The sequence below is a fragment of the Melanaphis sacchari genome, unplaced genomic scaffold (assembly GCF_002803265.2).
Source record: "Melanaphis sacchari strain LSU unplaced genomic scaffold, SCAv2.0 Contig328_pilon_pilon, whole genome shotgun sequence".
Classification (NCBI taxonomy): Eukaryota; Metazoa; Arthropoda; class Insecta; order Hemiptera; family Aphididae; genus Melanaphis; species Melanaphis sacchari.
The window spans coordinates 41,555-50,389 of NW_020271197.1; the positions used below are offsets into that span (position 1 = coordinate 41,555).

Genomic DNA, 8,835 nt, shown 5'->3' on the forward strand with positions numbered 1-8,835 from the left:
CGTTACTACCCAACTGTCACTGGGATTATATATCGTCGCATAATAACCCCGCAGATTGCGCGTCGCGAGGTATTCTTCCTACGGACTTGGTCCATTATAATTTATATTGGTATGGGCCCGAAATTCTATACCGAAATGTGCTCAATGTGTCGACGTTACGTCCGGATATCAGTACTGAAAATTTACCGGAATTAAAAACCATGTCACCTACGACATTAGTGACCAAAACAAGTGATCCTACCGAACCGGAATGGTACTCGCGTTTTTCCTCATTCTCTCATATGATTCGTGTCGTTGCTTATGTATACCGTTTTATTAAAATTTGTAAACGTCGTCCGACACACATCACCCCTTTTTTAACTCGTGCCGAAATGGACCACGCCGCTGTGGCCATCGCTAAATATTCTCAACGTATGAAATTAGGTAAGCTACTTTACGATCTGTTACATGACCGTCCGGTTGGCGCTGGACCTGTAGCTCGTCTCCGCCCATTTATAGATCAGCGGGGTCTCATCTGTATAGGTGGCCGTTTGTCAAACGCAGATATACCGGATTCACAAAAGCACCCTATCTTATTAGGCAAGTCGTCACATTTATCCATTTTATTGATTCGCCACTGGCATGAAGTTACCGGTCACGGGGGACCGAGGATAGTAACATCCCTTATTAACCAGTCTTATTGGATTTTGTCGTTGAACACTCTAATTAGGTCCGTCCTTTGCAAATGTGTCACTTGCGTCCGCCTATCATCGGTCAATCCGCAACCAATCATGTCGGATCTACCAACGTCTCGGGTATCCGAATGCCATCCGTTTTCGCGTGTTGGAATTGACTTCGCCGGTCCTATTGTAATGACGGAACACCGCTTGCGTAAGGCCCGTAAATTTAAGGTATATATTGCCGTATTTGTGTGCTTTGTCGTAAAAGCTATACACCTTGAATATGTATCTGATTTATCGACAGATGCGTTCTTGGCATCATTACAACGGTTCGTCACGCGTAGGGGACTCCCCACGGACATTTACACCGATTGCGGTAAAAATTTTGTCGGGGCATCAAATCAGTTACGAGCACTTGTCAACGATCCCTGTTGTAAAGACCACCTTACTTCCCGCTTTCAATGTACCTGGCATTTCAACCCACCCGGTGCACCCCATTTTGGGGGGTTATGGGAGGCAGCTGTGCGCTCAGCAAAACGTTTAATGACTCGTATTATAGGAGAACATACCTTTTCTACTGAAGAACTGAATACGATATTATGTCGTATAGAGGCTATTTTAAACTCTCGCCCGTTGGTCCAACTTTCGCCTGACCCGACAGAATATGATTGTCTTACCCCGGGACATTTTTTGATAGGTCGTCCACTGCTCTCGATCCCTGAGGTGCATTTAGACAACACGGCGCGTCCTTTGGTTCAACGTTGGAAATTGATAAATCAATGCGCACAATCCTTTTGGCGCCGCTGGCGCAACGAATATTTAAATACGCTCCAAATTCGGAACCGTTGGACTAGCAATATACCCAACATCTGTGTCAATGACATGGTCATTATCAAGGAACCCAACGTTCCCCCGTTACGATGGCGCATGGCGAGAGTCCAAGAAGTGTTCCCCGGGGCTGACGGCGTGGTACGTGTAGTACGTTTGCGCACCGCAACGGGAAATTTCACGCGACCGGTTGTCAAAATTGTTAAGCGTTACCAATTGCTTAGAATCTATAACCGCTCCACTGTCATATGCTGCAATACGCCTTACCTGATTGTGGTATATACTAATCTGTAAATCTATTTTAATCATAAAAGTTCTGCGGGTACCACCGATATGGCATCTTGTGTGAGGGGCGTATGGAGTTATATTGTTATGTATCTATAATTATTTTATTTCCGATGTTGTTAATGTAAAAAAAAAAATGTATCATGTATTTATTCATGAGTTAAAACTCATGTTATATGTATATTTATTTATTGTATATTGTAAAACTGTACTGATTAATATTATTATTGCCTTATGTATGGTTATTTTATAATTATTTTGAAATTGCGCGTCCCTCACCAAAATTATTGGGTGACCAATTATTATTATTTGTACCTTTTGAATTCCTATTTTATATTACGATTTATTGCCTTTTTTTTGAATCTCTTTTGATTGTATTATATTCGTCGTCTTCAGCGAAACTTTAAAATATTATCTGTTGTTTGAACGTTGTATTTTTATTTATTTATTTATTATTATTTTTTTTTCTGTTACTTTTACTTATGTACATATTGGGTCATCGAATCTTCAAGCAAATCTACCATCCAGTTGTAATACGTCCCTACGTCTTCCAAGGGGGGAGGATGTTCGAGATATATTATGATATTTTTTCCCTTGCGATAAGCTCGGCGACTTTATCGTCGCCCTCCTCCCCTCTTGCCTAATGTGGCATCGGCGTTCCCTGACCACTGCTGTCCGTCAATACGACCGTACACTCACTCACTCGTTCGCTGGTCTCGTACGACATCGTCGAGACGTTGCCGTAAACTTTCAGCCCGTGTGTGTCGTTAAATTTTGTGTCATTGCACCCTTATTCTTTTATAACGTGTGTGCCGTCGTTGTATTCGCCGCTCTTGCCGTGCAGACTCTAAAATATAATATATATATATATATATATATATTACCACCTATTATTATTTGGGCGTAAAGTTCGTGAGTTGGTAGTGTACAGTATAATCACTATAATCCACACCGGTGTTCCTGCAGCGGAGAATTCATGCGATCACGTTGCTCAAGATCCAAGTCGTCGATATAGGTGATATCCATAATTGTTATTATTGTTATTATTATCATTTGTTTTGTTTTTTTTTTTGTATACCGATTTTTGTCATATTAATTGGGCGCCCTAATTTGTTACTATTATTATTATTATATACTATTGTAGCACGACGGTGCGAAAAAACAAGCATTTGTTCGTATTATTAAAGTTATTATTTTTGGTCACCCGTCCTTTTTACAATTCACAATATTACATTTATTATAGAGAGAGAAATACTCGGGGTGTTATTATATTTGCCATCCTAGGCCAACCGCCCAAGCAGGAGCCTGGTGGAACAATATTATATAAACAATTTTAATTATTAAAGACAAAAATTTACATTCTTTTATTATTTCATTTGAGTTACATTCGTTTAAATCTAAAAAAAAATTACAATTTATCTGTTTAAGTTTATTTAAAGTTTAATAAAGTAGTACAACTTATATACAAAAACATGTAAGCGTTAAATAATTTGTAAAGTGGTAAACAGCTTACTTGAACTACACATCGATTTTTTTAAAAAAAAATCTGTTATTTGCTGACCGGCTCTTTTATTTGAATTCATTTTTAATGTTTAAAGTATTACACTATACAATACACATTAAGAAATAATGTGTGAAATAACACTGTTTAGCTTACAACTGTTAACGCAAAGGACAAAAATTGAAAAATACGAATGTGTACTGGATGTCACTATGTAAGTAATTACTAGTAGTAATTTACTACACGAGTCGTGACAACAGTCTAGGAATATTATATTTTTGTTTTGACGATAGTGGTTCTATGGTTGTTTTTTTGTTTGTTTATTATATTCTATAAATAACTTAAGTAAGTAATTGAGTAATCTCAATTCATGCAATTCTGTTGTAATCACGGATTCGCAGTGTAGCCCTTTCAAAAGTGAAAAATATTTAACCATATTTTTTTTTTGTATTGTTGTCATGGATGAGGATAATCTGGTGATACTCCTGTGGCCAGTTCTCCTAGACTGATAAGCATGTTTGAGACATAGCCACATAGGGCGCATCGGCCCTTGAAAAATCTCGAGGCGTGCCTGGGCACGCCCGGCACGCCCTGTGCGCACACCTATGTATAGGCCCATTACTTGAGAATATAACTGGTCCTCAATATTTAACTTTACTGTATAAAAATATGAAAATACAAATTAAAAAAGGAAAAGATTCTTTATTCTCACTAAAAATAATGAAGTAGTTAAATGTTTAAATTTTTGTCTTAGAGGTGAAGACATTTTAATATTAGGTTGTAAATTTAAAGATATAAAACCTTCATATGAAGACCCTATAGATTCAAGTATACTGTTAATATATGAAGTAAAAAATCTTTCCAAAACTATTCAATGTTGGAAAATACCTGATTTGAAAAAAAAATGATCGTATTTAATCATCATGATAAAAATATTGTGATGCCTATTATCCATTCTGAATTGTAAATCTGTATTATTAAATTTTGTATTGTAAATATTATGTATTTAAGTATAAATAAATAAATATAGTCTAAATTATTAGGTAGTGAACATATATAATAGGTACCTACTTAAGCTTGTAAATAATAAACAAGATACAAATTATAATCATAGGTAATAAGCTACAATACTGAATAATTAAATGTTTTATTTAATTAATGTTCTTTTATAGATGGACCACCAAAGTGGTTGGATTATAGTTATTTTTAATAATGACAATAGCGTGGAAGCAGTACCAGATATATGGTTTAAAAATAATAATTGTGCATGGCCTAAATCCAAACAAATTAAAAAATATATTGAAACACAAATAAAACCTAATAATAAAGACTTTACTTTTTTCAATGCTAGAAAATTGGGCAATAAAGTATATAGTGAGTAGTATATTCTATATTATTAAATAATAATGTTGTTTGAATTTATTATTTATTAAAATTGTTTAATAAATATTTCAGGTTCTTTGGCTGAAGCTAGATCTAAACTACCTAAAGCAATGCAAAAATCAGATATATCTGGTACGGAAGATGAATATTATAGTATATTGACAAAAAAACGCCAGTTTATCTTCCAATATGCACAATTTAAAAAAAACAAAAAGCAGCAATTTAAAATCTAATATTTCATTAAATAATAGTTGCCCTCCTCGTTATACACCTAAAGGTATAGTAGTTGGTATTAACTTTTGTTATCTAATAATTAATTTAAATTTATATATGGTATTTATCTATTTTAGATTCGAATTGTATAAAAATTCTTGAAAAATATGTGATCAGTGACTCAGATTCAAATCATGATGATGATGATGTCTCCAATATCGATAAAATATGGAGAATTGAAAAAAAAACTGATGACTTTCAACATTTAGATAAATTAAATATTATTATATAAAAGAACTTAAGCAAAATGTATGCCATTTCACCACTTAATAATTAATATAGTACTTAACCGTGTATCATATAAACATATACTTAAAATGTCCTAATACCATAAAGTTTATGTTTTTCTCAAATATATTTTGCTGTTGTTACTTACATTATTAAACTTATGTTGTGGAACTATTTATTTATTTTAGACAATAATGATAATATTCAATATACACCATTGAAAACATTGAAAGAATCAGACTGTGTTTTAAATTCTCCTAGCGGGAAATGGACCGTAACACCAGATGACACAATAATAAGCCAAGAAGTTGAGTCAAATAAATATGTTTCCCCGAATACCAATGTAACTGCATGTAGTAGTGTTGTTGAAAGAAAATTAGTTTTTAAAGAAAACACTGTAAAAAAATCAGGTATATACGTTGTTTACTTTTTAATGTATATTTAAATTTTTAAATTTTGTGTAATTATATTTTGTTTGAAAGGTGTTGGTGTTGAAAATAAATTAATTACAGCACAGTCAACAATTGAAACTTTTGCAACATCTCTTAAAGGTATAAATGTGATACTCATTAAATATTATATTATATATATCGCATATAAATTCTTTTCTACAATATCATATTATCATGCTCTATGATTTTGCTATTAATTAATTCAGAATTAAATTATTATAGAATAGTAACTCATTAGTTCAAAAAGTAAATTTACCATAAAGGTATACATTTTTAGGAGATAACCTAACCTTTTTAATAAATCTGTATAACACTTTTTTCTTTAGTGAAACTAATGCTTAATGTTTAAAAGTATTACCTTGATATATTTTTAGGGTAACTGCTTTTCTTAAATAATTATTTCCATATTATACTGTCCATAAAATATTCTCAATCAATAACTGAAATAATCTTAAAATATATTCTCTATATTATTGTCATTGGTGTTACAAGTAATTAATGCTCTAAAACTTAATTTTTAGATTTTCAAAGAATCTTTTTAACATCTCACGCTTTTATTAAACATAAATTACAAGGTTTAACATTCTTGTGTCATACTACCAATGATAACATTGAAAAACTGATGAAAGAAAAAATGACTGTTATTCATGCCGAAGATGATTGTATAAATATGGATGTATTATTTTCAATGAAAATGAAGAGAAATTGCAAGCATTTGAAGACAAATTAAAAGATTTAAATCTTAGAACATTTTTGGTAATACCATTAATTATAGAATAGACAGATAGACAATGGTATAGGGATTTTCGGTGACTAAAATTTTATTTATAATAGCTGCCAATAGATAGCGTTGTATGAATTAATATTATATTATTAATACTGAGTACTGACGGCAAGTAGTAATAACATATTTTTAGACCGGTTTTTGGCAATGACAGAAAAAGCGATAAGCTTATAAATTACTTTATCGTAGATAAATGATATTTTCCGTGCATCGCACTATCACCATTCATTCAATATTGTAAAATTATTATTAATTTTTTTCATATTCTGCGTTATTACGTTGTGTTGTACGCGACCAAAAAGTAATTATTTATTTTATTACAAAAAATTAATTTATTTTGCAATGCTAAGATTCAGTAAAATCTGCTTTGTAAAAAAATATTGTATTACAATTTACATTATACACTACACAAGATTTACCAAATTTTAACAATACAGCAAATTTTTATCCATATCATAGTTTTTTATAAAATAAAATAAATTATTTTATGTTCAAATTTAAAAAAAATAAAATTGCAACAACATAAATAATACAATTAATGAAATATTATTATTATTATTTATAAATAAAATAATGCAGTTGTATTTTAATATTGAATAGGTACATATTGAATATGTTAAATTTAGAAACTAACAATAAATCTGCATATTATGAAAAACGATTGCGAGTAAAGATAGACCAAAATTACATTACATTGGAGTCTGGATTTAGAATTAATAAATTAATTTAGAATAATAGTAAATTGTGATGTTTATTAGTTCTGAAAAGAACCGTTTTATAAAATTGAAGTAATTAGTCCTAAAAAGAGCTGTTTAATAGAATCAACACAAAGTTCTGAAAAGAACTATTAAATGTGAGTCCTATAGAGGACAATTAATACTGCTTCTATTGTTTTATGCAAATAGGTACAATGCCAGAACAAGAAAACATTTATTTTATTTAATTAAATATGGTTTAATATTTTTAATTTTGAAAGTTTTGCTAATTTTGAAGTAGTTGAAAATAATTTTGTTTTATTAAATATTTTGCAAATTAAGAGTTGTTCAATTATGTACATTTTATGATCTATGTAGTTTGTTAATGATTCATCAAGCCATTTTTTAACTATGTTATTATTTTTTACGCGCTCAATTAGTTGAAATTTTATTTTTTTTAATGTAAATAGCTTTTATAATTGTTTTCAAAAATATTTAAAATTTTATTTACTACATTGTTTAAACTATTTGATGGTGCTCTAAGCCCATTTTCATTTTCAATTGAAGTATAATTTTTATTAAGTAGATGCAACTGTTTTTTATCATTGAAGTTTTTATTGACAAATAATTCATTTTGACAATTGTCACAGTTAAATTTTTTCATACATTTATAACCTAAATATCCTGCAAAGTATGAAACAGAACAATCTTCCAAAGTAACACCATTATTTATATTTTCATTAATAGAATCCTCATCAGATGATATAGGAGAGAGAAAGATAAATTAGAAATACTTTCTGTGTCAGAATAAGAAGACAATGTTGAATTGTTAGAATCTATTTTATTTTGATATTTCACCGGATCAAATATTATAGGATTTTCATCTTCTATGGTTGCCTTACAATTTGTACCTTTAGATGTACATAAAGAAAAAATACTATTACTTCTTATAGATGTCCTAATTGTTCTGGCTGTTGGATTTTTATTATAACCACCCATTTGTTGAAAAATACTAAATATATTTTCTAATATATCCTGATTTAATCTATTAGTCATTAAAAATACAATGTTATGAGCTTTGTCTTCTTTGAAAAATTGCAACACATCATTAATTGTCTGTGTGAAACCTTTAAAAAAAGGAGGTTAAGTTAATTTTCCTTTTTTTTAATTTTTGAAAATTTGTATAATATTCTGGCTTTTTTTAAGAAATTGTGTACAGTACCTGATTTAGTTAATGCACATAGATATGGATTTTGACTATATAAAGATCTGCTATTAAGACAATCGAATAAATGATTGATAAATTCAATAAAATCTGCAGTATTTAAAGAAGTGTTACTTTGAAGTTGTCCAGTTTGTATAAAAGTTCGGATCGTTGCTGACATAGAATGACTCAATAATTGTGCTGCTAATTTAACATTCATTTTTTGAAAAGAATTTGGATAAATATGTGCATCTGTTTTTTGACGAGACATCTACTCTTGAGATTTTTTTTATCTAACTCATATGTTTTTTTTATGTCATCAAATGAAATTATAGGCCTATCTTCGGAAACATTTAATGATTTTAAAGTACTTTGATTGTTTGTGCCTTGATCACATACTATAATTTTTGGACACAATCCAAATTCAAATAATTTTTTAAGAACATCTTGTATTAGTTTTTTTTTAAATGTTTTTGCTTACTCCAGAATGAGAAAAAAAATATACAATTGGAATTTTCCACTGAGAATAAATACCTCTGGCCA

The 8,835-nt window shown here is 30.4% G+C and overlaps 1 pseudogene; it reads left to right on the top strand.

The window, feature by feature from the left end:
- The first annotated feature begins 4,445 nt into the window (after positions 1-4,445).
- Positions 4,446-6,389, top strand: LOC112596510 (annotated as a pseudogene).
- The last annotated feature ends 2,446 nt before the right edge of the window (positions 6,390-8,835 follow it).